Source organism: Myotis daubentonii, chromosome 3, assembly GCF_963259705.1.
Source record: "Myotis daubentonii chromosome 3, mMyoDau2.1, whole genome shotgun sequence".
Classification (NCBI taxonomy): domain Eukaryota; kingdom Metazoa; phylum Chordata; class Mammalia; order Chiroptera; family Vespertilionidae; genus Myotis; species Myotis daubentonii.
Window position 1 is genome coordinate 68,954,668 of NC_081842.1, and position 15,894 is coordinate 68,970,561.

Consider the following 15,894-nt stretch of genomic DNA (forward strand, 5'->3'; position numbering starts at 1 on the left):
GTTTTACTAAACCTCAAAGTATGCATTTCATATGTAATATGTAGAACTTGCCCTGGCCACTGTTGCTCAGTGGTTAGAGTGTCGGCCTGTGGACTGAAGAGTAGTAGGTTTAATTCCTGGTCCCAGTTGAGGCACATATGGGAGGCAACCAGTTGATGTGTCTCTCTTACATCAATGCTTCCCTCTCTCCCTCTTTCCCCTTCTCTCTCACCCCCACCCCCGCAAAAAAAGAAAAAAACATATAGAGAACTTTACAAAACTTTACTGTTTCTGCTTTATTATTTCAATTTTCTTGAAAATAAATCATTCTGGGATGGCTTTATCTTCTACTATTTTATCTTCTCAGAAATAAAGTGAAAAAGGAAAAAAAAAAGGTGACAAGCAATGCTTTATTTTTATGTAGTTTCCAGAACATGGAGAATATCCAGTAACTATTAAGAAAAAATATATTTACCAATCATTAGGCAAAACCAATTTTGCAAGCAACAAAATTACTATCATATTTCAGGTAAAAAAATGCTGTTACTACCAGAAATGTGGAGCAAGCCCCCCCTGGATTTCCCATATTGGTTGTTTCTGTTCATGACACTCACTGGATACCTGCCTAATGCTCTGCTTCCTTTGGCTGTTCTTTGGCTGTAAAAAAACAGGAAATCTTTATACCTCCTCATTGAGAGATTTATTATGAATACATTACATACACACGGTGAACAGCCCACTCTCTCTTCTCTTTAAATCATCTTAGCAGCTCAGCTGTTTAGGACTGTGTGCAATGCAATGCCAGGGAGGGTATCAGGGAACAGCCATTATCCAAGCGAGGGAGGAGGGACAGATCCCCTCTGGAATTGTCTTGTTGCTGCTGAGCCAGTTTCGTTTCCAGAGGGAGATGTGCTAACAACCTCCAACACTGTTCTCCTCAGCTGAGGATTGTGCAGCAATGTGACCGCGATGGGGCCTCAGGGACCACTTCTGTATACACAGGGACACACACGGTGCCCAGACTGTCCCACAGAAGAGGGAGGGCCTGCATATGCACTGGGAACACAGAGTCTCTCTTTATCTCTCTGCTCCCTTTTCCATTTCCTCTCTTCCTTTCTGACATCCTGTGTCCAGAGCCACCCACTCCCTCCCCTTGACAGGAAAGGACAGGACGATGGAGCAGATTGTTTGCTGCATGTTTTACAGTAGTTGTCCTACCCAGGCCCACAGCCGTCAAAACCAGCCATCATCTTTAACTACTGCCAATGCTTTTGACTGTCTACTTATTTTTTCCCCCAGGTAGCTTTTTGCCTCACATAGAGTGAAATAAATTGGTACTTAATTCTATTTAACTATTTCTTTTTTTAAAAAAAAAACAGGACAAAAATGTCTTCCCCCCTCCTGCACACAGAATATTTACAAAGTATGCAATCTGCAGATCAAAGTGATGAAAAAGCTAAGAACCATATGATTTCACACATATGTGGGATATAAAACTGAAACTTGTGAACACAAACAGCAGTGTGATAGTTGCCAGAGGAAATGGCGTGGGTAGTGAAGGGGGTTCTAACATATGGTGATGATAGAAGATCTGACTTTGGGTAGTGGGCACACAGTGCAACATATGGATCTTGTAACAGAAATCCATACCTGAAACATATCTATCTATCTATCTATCTATCTATCTATCTATCTATCTATCTATCAAAGCCAAGCTACCAGAACGACGAAACAACCGAAACGACAGGAGCGACTGGTCGCTATGACACGCACTGTGGCAGCCAACCGTCCCGATCTGGGCCCCGATTGCCGCCCCCCCCCCCCAAACCTCCCTCAGCCCCTCACCCTGGCCAGCCCAGCCTGACAAAATTCATGCACGGGGCCTCTAGTATGATCATATTAACCAATGGCACCCCGATAAATTTAACAAAAAAAAAGAATGTCTATAGCAAGGGTTCCTTTTCTCTCTGTCTGCAATGTGTGGATTCAATTCATGCATTCCCAGAAGAGGAAAAGAAAAAAGCCTGCTCCACTGGTCTTCCTTTATTCTCTAAGAGAATGGCTGCCTGAGTTGTTAGAGGGGCAGCTTCATGATTTCTCATTTGTTTTCTGATAAGGTTAGAAAACAGCTAAGGACCTCTTCCTGCTGTGATTTCTGCCACAGGGATGCCTATCCATCTTCACTCCTCCCTCTCAATGGCTCCTTTATCTCTGTCTAAAATAGATTTATGTGGTGCCCTTCATCTTAAGAACAGAACAAAGCACTTTCCCAAACATGCCTTATGCCTTCAGGCAACTGTCTCCTCTTCCTCATTCTCAGATTCTTGAAAGCCAATCCTGCTGCTTGGTCACCTATGATCTACTCCCTTCTTCCCATAGAAGGATAGGCCACCTCTTATCCTTCTATTGCTAACTTTGATCCCTATTACCTTCAAATCAACAACTCCAAATAGGCTTTATTCTTGCTGGCTTCTCTGAGAGTTTGCTAAGTCAGCTTTTTTTCTGCAAGCTTCCATTCCCTTGTCTTCCATGATGCATAATTCAAGGCATTCCCATCCTCCTGTTCTCACTCTCTTTCTGTCTCCTTTGCTGGCTCCCCATCTTCCTTCTTGTCCCCAAATTTAAATGTGTTCCAAGGATCTCTATTATCTGCCTTTCCGCACCTTTTCATTCACTCCCCTAGTTTACACAGTTCCATTGTACAGATGACACCAAAAGCTCATCTCTAGACTAGATTCTTCTAAGTTCCACATTTGCTTCCAACTTCCTGCTTTGGTCTTCCACCTGATGGCCTCCTCACACAATAAATTACACATTTTGAAAGCCCAGCCACTCAGGCTGTCCCTTCGCCACAAAGTGCCTCTATTGAATGTCTGCCAATACTTCACTCAGTCACTCAGATTGAAACGTTGGATTCAGTTTAAATTCTTCCTCATCTCTCCCCCTCTGCATCCAATCCGTTACCAAAACTTTGCATTTTACTCTTGCAAAATACATCAAACCTGTCTCTTCCTTTAAACTTCAATTGCCACCCTCTTGTTCACACATTCATTACCCTGATATAATCAGGACCGAAAGAACCCTGATTTTATCTTTTCACTCCAGCCTCAATTCATTCATATCCAAAAGTTATATCATCTCAAGATACTTCTGATTATGTCATTTTCTTCCTCCCGTCTCCCTCCCAAACTAGTTTAGGACTCTCTCCAGTGTGGCTCCAGTGCATGGTTTCAGACTCCTTTCTGTCAAGACCCATACACGGAGCCTGGCATATGTTGGTGTGCAATATATACTGATAGGCAGGCCACTTCCTTGACTCTGTCCACTTTCTTTTACTGACTTCCATAAATATTCTCCTATCCCAATTCTGTCCACATCTTCTCCTCAGGATTTATAACCCGTATCAAGTAAGTTGCTTACTGCACCTCAGTTTTCTCATCTGTAAAATGAGCTTGATAGTGCCTACTCAAAAACTGTGAGTATGAGAATGTATGCAAAGTGCTTGGGACAATACCGACACACAGTAAGCACTGAACTATTGTTACTGTTATTGTTGGTCATCTGTTAGTTAGAAACTAGAGGGAGGAAGGGTAATTGACTGAAATCCTTATCTTAAATACTTAGGGTCTGGAGGATTTTCTCTCCTGAAGTACTGTTCCTCTCCATCTTATTGGTTGATGTGAGATGGAAATGACAGCTTAGCCTCTACCTTGTTGACTGTAGCTGCCACTCACTCTCTTGATCATAGCCTGACCTTTATCATCACCTACTTCTAAAATCTTAACATTCAATATTCTACTTTCTGATCACAACTTACTTTTCTTCTGCCTCATTGTGACCTGATGCCTAATTCCCCCTGTTCTGAGAGCCCAGGTTGTTGTCATTTTCCACTTTTACCTACAGAATTACCAATATTATAACTATCTGAAAACGGTTAGGATCACTGTTGAGGTCTGTTGTCTGTCTGTACATTCAGGCATGGGCACAGCCCCAAAATGTACATGGAAATATTAACATGATACTTTCAACAAACTTTTTGACTAACAACAAATGTTTTCTCTTCTCCATTATTTCTCATTTATAGAGCGAACTCAATAGGCACATACCTCGGTTGCAGGCTCCCAGCCCTGATCAGGGGCATGCAGGAGGCAACCAATCGATGTGTCTCTCTCTCATCACTGTTTCTCTCTCTCTCCCCCTCTTCCTTCCACTCTCTCTAAAAATCAATGGAAAAATATGCTTGGGTGAGGATTAAAAATAAATAGACAATAAATAAACAAAACAAAAATAATTTAAACTACATGCCCTGAAATAATAGATTATATTACAATACAATATAATAGCATGTCAGATTATGTGGTGACCATACTTATAGCTATGGAGGGAAGAATGAAATAAGAGTTAAGTGAAGAATATGAGAAAGTGAGAGAAACTTCTTCATCACACTTCTAGGTGGCATCAGGAAGGCTGGGATGATGACCCTGAGTCAAAGAATCTCTGATGCCACATATTTAAAAAAATCTCTCTTTCACCTCCCTTAGGTACTACTCTGTTTTTGGGGACCCCTTCTAACTCTGAAGCCCATTAGCCCCTTGAAGACCATTCACTTAAGTCCACCTCCAATTCTGTGTTTATTCAACCACTCAAACATTCAAAGGCTCAGTGCCTCTGAATTATGTATTCTCAATGAGGTGACAAAAATTGGTTCTTGGGGGGGATGAAAAAAAAATCTTATTTTTTTATGTATAAAACACACACACATATACATATATAATATATATACACAGGGTGGGACAAAAGTAAGTTTATAGTTGTTCCTATGGAAAATAATATAAGAATTAATAAGTAATACAAGAATAAACTCTGAGTTTCACGTACTCACAACTGTAAACCTACTTTTCTACCACCATGTAATACACTCTCTCACACACAAACACACACATAGTAAACTGGCTAAATAAGACTCCCTAATGAGGTGATAAAGAACAAAATGCTGAGAATATTGCTCTAGACTGAGCTCCCTGGTAGCCAAATGGACGTCTGATTTGTCAACTCAGGTGAGCACTTAGAACAGTTTCTGGCCAACAGAATGAGCTCAAGCATATTGTTATTAATATTATTTAATTATTAAAAAAATATATCATCTACTTGGATGCTACTATCTGAGAAACAAATAATTCTGGTGTTTTTCTTTTTTAATAATGTTGTGAAACCTCAAATATTTAGATTCAGGTATCTGCTGTGGCAGTTAATAGGAGAAAATGAAGTCTTCAATTTAAATGACTTATTTTAGGTTACCACCAGAATTAATATCAAAAGGAGAAAATTCAGACCATAGTATTATACAATTTGTATAAATTAGCATTAAAAGTAAAATTATAAATTAATTCTAGTCTGGTCCTATGTCAATAATTTAGGAGTAAATAAGTATAGTAATTACATGATTTGAAAGGATAGGAAGGAAAATTCTAAGAATGTCCTTAATTTTTAATTTTTACATCAAAGAATTAGACATTTTCATGTGATTTATAAGAAAATCAATTGCACAAAAAATAAATCCAATCTAGTGCTAAAAGCATGTTGCATATCTTTAGAAATTGAAAAGCTATTATACATTATTTAAAATAGAAAAAACCCCACAGTAATGCCTTCCAAATCCATCAAAAAACCATATTGGTTTTCATAAATATCACTAAAGCACTCAAACACCCACTAAAAAATCTTTCCAAAATTATAAAGTATTTTAAACACCAAAACCCAGAATCAACAATATTTTCACAAGTTTTTTTTCTGTATTTTCTTACATGTTAAAAATATTAATGCATAGTTCTTAGGGATATAAACATGGCCAGGTTTGTGTTAGTTCACCTCTCTCACCAGGTGGAGGCAGGCAAAGGCAGATCTCAGGGCACCTTGGGACTTGTGATTACCTGCCCTTGAACCTGGTGCTTGTAAAAGCTAGCCTTAGTGTGCAGTTTAGTCCTTCCTGCACACACCCAGGCCCAGCAGAGGCAGCCACAAACTGAGGCTCACTTTGTAACTCCAAAGAGGTTGCCTAGGGCCAGTAACAGGCAGCATCTGATACTGGCCTGCATCAGAGTACCTCTCAAGGGGCCCCAGAACCAACATATCTAGTGGCCAGCTCAGACAACATCAGAGCAAGATCCAATTAGCTTCACAAGGAACATATCCAAAGGGAGATCTTGGAAGGCACCAGAAACTACTAAGGCAAATTCAGCTTTGTGTGGTCAGTACCTGCATAGCAACTCGTACACTGTGGTCAGTGTTGATGCTCATAGTCAGCCAGCCTGAGAGTTAACCCCACACACGAATGGGCCAATAGCAATAAAGACTCAATTACAACAGGAAGGCCCACATAACACACACAAGGGATATTCCTGGAGCACCCAGATGAGGTGTTCAAGGAGACAACATCACTGGGTCCCACAGGACACCTACCATATAAGGCCACTGTACTAAGACTGGGAGTCATAGTAGGTCCACCTAATACATAGAAACAACACAAAGAGGCAGCCAAAATAAAGAGACAAAGAAACATACCCTAAATAAAGAACAACAACAAACAAACAAACAAACAGGAGAAATCTTCAGGAAAAAAGCTAAATGAAATGGAAGCAAGCAATTAGCCAGATATAGAGTTAAAAAAATGGTTATAATAATGCTCAAGAAACTTAGTGAGAACTTCAACAAAGACATCACAAGCATAAAAGGAACAAAGAAATATAAAAAGAACCAGTCAGAAATGAAGACTACAACATCTGAAATGAAAAATACACTAGAAAGAATAAACAGTAGTTTGAAGCAGGATCAAATCAGCTATTCAGAAGGCAAGATAACAGAAAATACCTAATCAGAGTAGTAAAAAGAAAAAATAATTTTTTAAAAAATGAGGAAAATTTAAGCCACCTTTGGGACAACATGAAACATAACTACATCTGCATCATAGGGGTACCAGAAGGAGAAGAGAGAAAGCAAAGGATCAAGAAGCTATTTGAAGAAATAATGACTAAAAACGTCCCTAATCTGTTCAAAGAAAAAGGCACACAAGTTCAGGAAGCACAGAGAGTCCCAAATAGGATGAACCCACCCTGTCCGGTTTGCTCAGTGGTTAGAGTGTTGTCTCAAAGACTGAAGGGTTGTGGGTTAGATTCTAGGTCAAAGGTACATACCTCGGTTGCAATTTTGTTTCCTGGCCTCAGTCAGGGTGCATGCTGGAGGCAACCAGTTGATGTGTCTTTCTCACATCAATGTTTCTCTCTGCCTCCGCTTTTTCCTCCCTTCCACCCTCTCTCTAAAGATCAATGGAAAAAATATCCTCAGGTGAGAACTAAAAAATAAAAAAGAGGATGAACCTAAAGAGGCCCATACCAAGACTCATCATAACTAAAATGGCAAAGGTTAAGGACAAAGAGAGAATCTTAAATGCAGGAGGAGAAAGACAGTCAGTTACCTAAAATAAAGCTCCCAAAGACTGTCAGCTGATTTCTCAACAGAAACATTTCAGGCCAGAAAGGATTAGCATGAAATAGTCAAAGTGATGAAAACCAAGGACCTACAACCAAGATTAATCTACCCAGAAAGACTATCATTTAAAAAGCTTCCCAGCAAAAAAAGAGCTAAAGTAGTTCATTACCATACAACCAGTATTACAAGAAATGTTAAAGGGCCTTCTTTAAGAAGAAGAAAAAACTTAAGGAACATAATTATAAAGAATAAAATGTCAATAAATACATACCTATCAATAATCACTTTAAAAGAAAATCACTTAAATGCTCCAATCAAAATATATAGGGTAGCAGAATGGGTAAGAAAACAAGACCCATATATATGATGCTTACACCTCAGATCGAAAGACACACACAGACAAAAAGTAAAGGGATGGAAAATGATATTTAATGCAAATAAAAATGAATAAGAAGCTGGGGTAGCAATACTTATATCTCACAAAAGAGACTTTAAAACAATGACTATAATAACAGACAAAGGATACTACATAATGCAAAAGGGGATCAGTCCAACAAGAGAATATAACCCTTATAAACATTTATTCACCCAACATAGAAGCACCTAAATATATAAAGCAAATCTTGGTGGATATAAAGGGAGAGATCAACAGTAAAACAGTTATTGTAGGGGATTTTAACACCCCACTGATATCAATGGATAGATCTCCCAGGCAGAAAAATCAACAAGGAAACAGCTGCCTTAAATGATACACTAAATCAGATGTATTTCATTAATATATTAAAAGCATCTCACTGAAAAGCAACAGAATATACATTCTTTTCAAGTGTATATGAAACATTTTCTAGGATAGTCCACATGATAGGACACAAAACAAGTCTCAGTAAATTTTCTTAAAATGTTTTTGAAAGAGGAAGAGAGAGGGAAATATTGATGAGAATCATAATCTAGAGAGACATGATTCAATAAGAATCATCATCTATCAGCTGCCTCTTCATGTCCCCTATTGAGGATTGAGCCCGCAACCTGGGCATATGCCCTGACCAGGAATTGAACTGGTGACCTCTTGGTTCCTGGGTTGATGCTCAACCATTGAGCCACTCCAGCTAGGCAAGTCTCAGTAAATTTTAAGAGGATTGGAATCAGATCAAGTATCTTCTCCAACCACAATTATATGAAACTAGAAATCAATTACAAGAAAAAACTAAAATAAACTAAAAAACACACAAGGGTAAATAACATGTTACTAAACAATGAATGGGTTAACAATGAGATCAGGAAGAAATAAAAAGAAACCATGAGACAAATGAAAATGAGAACACAATAACCCCAAATCTATGGGACACAGCAAAAGCAGTCCTAAGAAGAAAATTCATAAACAATCTAACTTTACACTTAAAGTACCTAGTAAAGAACAGCAAACAATGCCCAAAGTGAGTAGAAGGAAGAAAACACCATATTTTTCCATGTATAAAATGCTATTTTTTTTCTAAAATTGTTAGACTAAAAATTGAGGCATGTCTTATACACGGAAGTCAGCTGAGGAGGGAGCCGCAGGTGCGTAGCTGCCCATACCTTGTCAAACAGGCTTCCTCCAATCACAAGCCTTATTGTTACTGACATTAACTGATGCCGTAATTGGAGGTGGAGGTGGAGAGTTCACAGGTGCAACAGGGATCTGAGCATTCTGAGCCCATAAAGATGTCAAAAAATAAAAAGATAAATACTGGTAAATGATTGTCTTCCTCTGTAAAATTCAAACTAAATGTAATCAGCTATGCAAAAGAGCATGGGAATAGAGCTGCAGAGAGACAGTTTTGACCACTGTCTGTATTATCAGACAGTGGAGAAAACAGGAAGAACAACTCCTTAAGATGCCAAAAAAGAAGGCCTTAAGAGGAAAACCAGCAAAATGTTTAAAATATTGATTTCTTAATTTTGGGTTGGAAAAGTGGGGGGCGTCTTATACATGGAAAAACACGGTAATAAGGAGTAGAGCAGAAATCAGTGAAATAGAGTCTAAAAAAATAATACAAATGATTGATAAAATCAAGAATTGGTTCTTTGAAAAGATAAACAAGATTGAAAAACCTTTAACCAGACTCATCATGAAGAAAAGAGAGAAGACCAAATGAATAAAATAAAAAATGAAAGAGAACTAACAATTGATAGCACAGAAAACCAAAGGATTGTCCTATATAATAAAAGGCTAATATGCAAATAAACCAAACGGTGGAACGAACGGTCGCTATGATGTGCACTGACCACCAGGGGGCAGATGCTCAATGCAGGAGCTGCCCCCTGGTGGTCAGTGCGCTCCCACAGGGGGAGTGCTGCTCAGCCAGAAGCCCTGAGCTGGGCTCATGGCTGGCAAGCTCAGCGGTGTGGCAGGAGCCTCTCCTGCCTCTGTGGTAGCACTAAGCCATCATTCAGGCTCCCAGACTGCAGACTGAGAGAGGGCACGGGCTGGGCTGTGGGACTCACCCCCCTGCCCCGCAAGTGCACGAATCTCATGCACCAGGCCTCTAGTAAGAATATATTATAAAACCTATATGCCAAAAAATAGGACAATCTGGAAAAAATAATTTTTAAAAAAACATACACTCTTCTTTTTACTAATTTATTGATTTGAGAGAGAAAGAGAGAGAGAGAGAGAGAGAGAGAGAGAGAGAGAGAGAGAGAGACATCTATTGTTGTTCCACTTGTTTTTATGCATTCATTGGTTGTTTCCTGTATGTGCCCTGACCAGGGATCAAACTCACAAACTTGGCATATTGGGATGATGCTCTAACCAACTGAGCTACCTGACCAGGGCCACTATCTTCTTTTCTGAATCAAGAAGAAACAGAAAATCTGAACATACTGGTTAGAATGAATGACATTGAAGCAATAATAAAAAAATCTTCCAACAAATAAAAGTCCTGGTCTAGATGGCTTCACAGGTGAGTTTTACTAAACATTCAAAGAACTAACAACACCTATCCTCTTCATACTATTCCAAAAAATTTAAGAGGAGGGAAAACTCCGAAGTTCATTTTATGAGGCTAGCATTATCCAAATTCCAAAACCTGATAAGAAATGAAAAGGAAGAAAATTATAGGCCAATATACCTGTTGAACACAGATGCTAAAATCTTCAACAAAATATTAGCAAACCAGATACAGTAATTCATTGAAAAGATCATACACCATGATCAAGTGGGCTTTTTCCCCCAACAATGCAAGGTTACTATATCTGCAAATCAATAACCATGTACACCACATAAAAAGTGAAGAAAAATCACATGAGCATATCAATAGATGCAGAAAAAGCATTTGATAAAATCCAGCATCCATTTATGATAAAAACTCTCAATCGCCAAAATATAAGTGTTTCCTTGAAGGTCAGGAACAAGACAGGGATGTTCACTTTCATCACTCTTACTCAACATAGTACTGGAAGTCCTAGCCACAGCAATTAGACAAAAAGAAAAAATCAAAGGCATAAAAAACCCCACCTTGGAATAAATTCAATCAAGCATGTAAAAGGCCTGTACTCAGAAAAGTACAAGTTACTGAAGAAAGAAGTTAAAGAAGATACAAGTAAGTGGAAACATATACCGTGTTCATGGATAGGATGAATTAACATCAATAAAATGTCCATACTACCCAAAGCAATCTATAGATTCAATGCAATTCCTATCTAGATACCAATAATATTGTATTTCACAGAACTACCATAAATATTCCAAAAATTGATAAGGAACCACAAAAGACCCTGAAATAGGCACACCAATCTTGAGAAGGAAGAACAAAGTTGGAGGAATCATGCTACCTGATATCAAAGTATACTACAAAGCCATAGTAATCAAAACATCATGGTACCAGCATAAAAACAGACATATAGCTCAATGGAACAGAATAGAGATCCCAGAAATAAACCCACACCCTTCTGCTCAATTAATATTTGACAAAGAAGGCAAAAATATACAATGGGGTAAAGATTCAATAAGCAATGCTGGGAAAATTGGACAGGTATTTGCAAAAAATTAGACCACTTTCTTACACTATATACAATAATAAACTCAGAATGGATTAAAGACTTAAATATAAGACTAGAAGAAAACATAGGAAGTAAAATCTCAGAGGGCTGGTTGAAAGGGTGAAAGGATTAAGCACAAAATAAAAACCGCTAATCGACAGACAGCAGTACGGTGATTACAAGAGGGAAGGTGGGTTGGGGGAAGGTAGGAGAGGGTAAAGAGCGGATAAATGGTGAGGGAAGGAGGCTTGATTTGGGGTGGTGAGCACATAAGACAATATACAGATAATGTATTATAGAATTGTACACCTGAAACCTATATAAATGTATCAACTAATGTCATCCTAATAAATTCCATACAAATCTAAAAAACAATCTCTGGGTATTTTTCCAAGGTTTTGAGACACCACGACTTGATTTTAGAAATGACCAAGAACATTTATCTAAATGTGCTTAGGGGGCTTCTCAGCAAGACTACGTTTCTGGAAGAAGAGCCATTTGGGAGATGCTTACACACTCGGGATCAGTGTCCACCCTCAGACTCGGACAGTGACAAGGAATATCCAGGGACACCTCCCTGGCCCTTCAGAGAGCCATGGGCTTCAGGTCCCCTACTGGTCAGCTCTCCCTTCCTATGGAGGCCACCACAGCTCGTCTTCCTCCCTGTCTCATGCCAACCAGCTCTGGCAGGACTGTGCGCTCCCAGGGATAGCCATGCTGAGCGGCCCACCAGCAGAGCAGCAGCTGAGGAACCAGTTTAAAAGGGATGTTACAGCACGGTTGGGCTACACTGCACATTTGGTGTCAGCTGATGCCAGCTTTCACCAGTGTTTCCGTACAAAATGGGCAGGATAGGAAAAAAAGAAAAAGTCCCTTTAAAGCACACAGTAAACTCTTTATATTGAATATAAACACGTGATAAGAAAAATAATTATTTTTAGTCCACATTATCCTCTTAGCAGAGTGGATCCTGATAACGGTGGTATCTTTTGTTTGCTAAGCACAACTGAAATACTCATTTTTGGCATCAGTGGCTTTCAACATACTGGAAGCAGTGTTAAGCAGAGGGTGGGGTTGTGCAAGTTTGGACAGAGAAGCTTGGAAAAACCCAAAGTACTCTGCTGAGGAAAGGCGAGAGGTGGGGGATTGGAGGGGAAAAGTATGGGAACATCAGGGCCTGCAGGGCTGAGGAGAGAGCTGGGAGAGGAGACAAACCAAGTGGGGCATTTTCAAAGGTGCGGCCCAATTTCACTTCTGTAATTCTCTCTAAATCATGCACAACTATTTTTAAAGTGACAGTTTGAAGCGATGCCATAATATTAACCTATCCAAAGCCAACGGGTGTCTGGGTCCAATTCTGTTTTGAGGCTCCACCACACCAGGGGTCTCCTCTGCTGGACTCCCCACCTCCTTGTCTCTCCTCCCCCAGTGACTGGACCAGAGACTGAGGCCGGGGCAGACCTAGCTGGGAATGGGGTAGTGGGAGTGTGGTGGCATCACATAAAGGAGGGGAGGTGGAAAGGTACAAGAGGAGGCTTCTCTCTGATGGAAGTGGACTTTAAAAAGATCTTTTTATGTAAAACCTTTTTCTTGGTTTGCTGGAATTTAAACGCTAGCTACCAGAGCGCTAGTAATATAAGCACCAATAAGCAAGATATATAGGTTTCATTAGGGTCATTCTAAGGAGAAAAAAGATTATAGAGGGACAAAAGCATAAAGCAGGAAATGAGACAAACACCAAGAATAGAGTGTTTCACAACACTTAGCGGTAACTACAGCAGCAGCCAGAAAAACGTCTGGTTCGGTTAATCCATATAAATAGGAGGCTTCCGAGTATCAGGCAAGGAATATATTTTCATTAGTTGACTTGAGACTTATGGCCACAGAGTCCAGTTCAAGCCTCACATGAACGGAGAGCCTTGCCATGGTGTCGGATCCAGCCTTCTACTCTAACCCCTGGTCCATCACTGCGGCCCACGCAGCGTGGTGTGGCCCTGCTATGCTCAGAAGCTCCAGCTCTGTTCCTCTACAACCCTCCATGGGGCTGACAATGAACTTTCCATAAATAACAAATGCCTGGGCTGCATGTGCTGCATGTGCTGAATTGAAAGGTAACACAAAGATTCCCAGAAAGGGTGAGTGACCCCAGGAGCGAGGCTTGCAAACTCGAGGGCTTTTTCTCTGCTCTTGCAATTCCATAATCTACACAAACCTCCCTGTGACTGTGGTATCTGGTATGGAGAATATGGACTTAGACAACCGAATCCAGCCCAATCTTCCATTTCCTTTTCCCTGGTTGCATACAAACAAAAAGAAAAAGGCATAGGTAATGCGCTCCCAGTTCCCCAGCTGCGTACTGTTGGGCTATTTCCCTCAACTCTCCAATAAGCTCGCGGAAGATGCAGACAGAATCGCCAGACTCCACACTTCCACTGACATTTAAAGGTCAAGTCTCCTTGTATTGTACATAATGATATTGCCCTCCCCACACGTCCAAAAAGGCTGCTGTGAGGATGACGGGGGGGGGGGGGGAGGAGAGAACCTTTGAAAGTTCACTGGGGCAAACGGCCTTGATGTACTGCAATTATGCTGAACACTTAATTTGAGAGAGCTTGTTTCATAAAATAATTACAGAGTTAAAGAAAATTAAAATCAAAGAATGAATTCAGCCAGCTATTGTTTTCCACCTGTTCCCTGTTCTTTATTGTCTTTAATATGTGTACCCTCTCAATATATAAAGGCTAGTAAAGAGATGGGTGAATGGCACAGATAGGATCAAGTTTTCAAACATTCTCTTTCTTAGCGGAGGCTTTTTTTCTTGGCTGCTGGGCCCTCAGTGCCAGAAACCAGGTGTTACCTGTGAAAGAGACATGGGGGAGGGAAGGAAAGGGAAGCCATGTGCCCTAGCTCCATTTCAACTTCCCCACCTGAAGGAAGAACTTATTTTGTCAGAAACACATATTCAGTACACATTTCTTTTAAAATTTTCTCATTTCCCTGTCCCCAGAGCTCATGGAACCCCCTCAGCCAAGACCTAACAGCATCCCAAAGATAGGCTGCTTACCTCCCGGCCTCGGAGCCCTGGCTCCTTCACCATGAACCCGCTGGTGAGCCCTGACCGGGGCTTCCTGTCAGAACATAACTAGGAGCTCTATCGGTAAAGACATTGCTATATGTCTGAGATTTTGCTGCTTGTGGATTCCTCTAAGATTTTGATGGTTTCTCATCTTATGTTTAAGTCCTTTATCCATTTTGAGTTTATTTTTGTGTATGGTGTAAGTTGGTGGTCTAGGTTCAATTTTTTTGCATGTATCTGTCCAATTTTCCCATCACCATTTATTGAAGAGACTATCTTGACTCCATTGTATGTTCTTGCCTCCTTTGTCAAATATTAATTGAGCATAGTGGTTTGGGTAGATTTCTGGGTTCTCTTTTCTATTCCATTGGTCTATATGTCTATTCTTGTGCCAGTACCAGGCAGTTTTGAGAACAGTGGCTTTGTAATACAGCCTGATATCTGGTATTGAGATCCCTCCTACATTGTTCTTTTTTCTCAGGATCGCTGCAGCAACATAAAATGATGAACAGAAACAGATCCAGAGACAGAGAAGCATCGATCATACCGTCAAACCTCAGAGGGAAGGCAGGTAAGGGGGAGTGATCAACAAAAGGACTTGTATGCATGCATATAAGCCTAACCAATGGACACAGACACCAGGGAAGTGAGGGCATGAGTGGGGGAGGGGGGGCAATGGGGGCATAAGGACACATATGCAATACCTTAATCAATAAAGAAAGAGAAAAAAAGAAAATAACTAGTAACACCTTCAATTTATTGACTGTTTATTACAGATCAAATGCCAGGCTTGGTTACAGGTTCTCATTTGATGTCTGCCACAATCCTGCAAGACAGTGATTACCTGCATTTTACAGATGAGGAAACTGTGGTTCAGACTGGTCTCGCAACTACTTCAGGGTTACAACGATTGCCAAGTGGCCACCTTGTATAGAAACCTAGGTCTGTCTGACCCAAAGCCACACAAACCTACTGTAGGAATATTGCTTCCCTATCCCTACTGAAAAACAAATAATAACAATAATAATAATTTTGCAAATAATAAATGCATTGTGCATTTATTTCTGATAACATGACGATCACAGTGTTTGCTCTTAGCGTTTAATGCCTAAAAACACCCCAATGCAGGAAAATTAATGAAGAGATTAAAGTGATTTTAAATTTTGTAAAGCCATGAAAAAGTCCCCTGTAGGAACACATGAGGGCACTCTAACCTTCTCTCAATTGAGGAAATAATTTCCGTTGCATTTCCGCAGCTCAGAGCCTTGGTTCTGCCCTGATCACTTGCCTGAGCTTATAAATTCATACTGGAGCTCAGTTTCTCCACTTGCATT

The 15,894-nt window shown here is 40.1% G+C and overlaps 1 protein-coding gene across 1 annotated transcript in view; it reads right to left on the reverse strand.

Moving 5' to 3' along the window:
- Positions 1 to 15,894, reverse strand: part of PLCXD2 (phosphatidylinositol specific phospholipase C X domain containing 2) — a 62,702-nt gene that overhangs the window by 22,271 nt on the left and 24,537 nt on the right. The window lies entirely within an intron of this gene.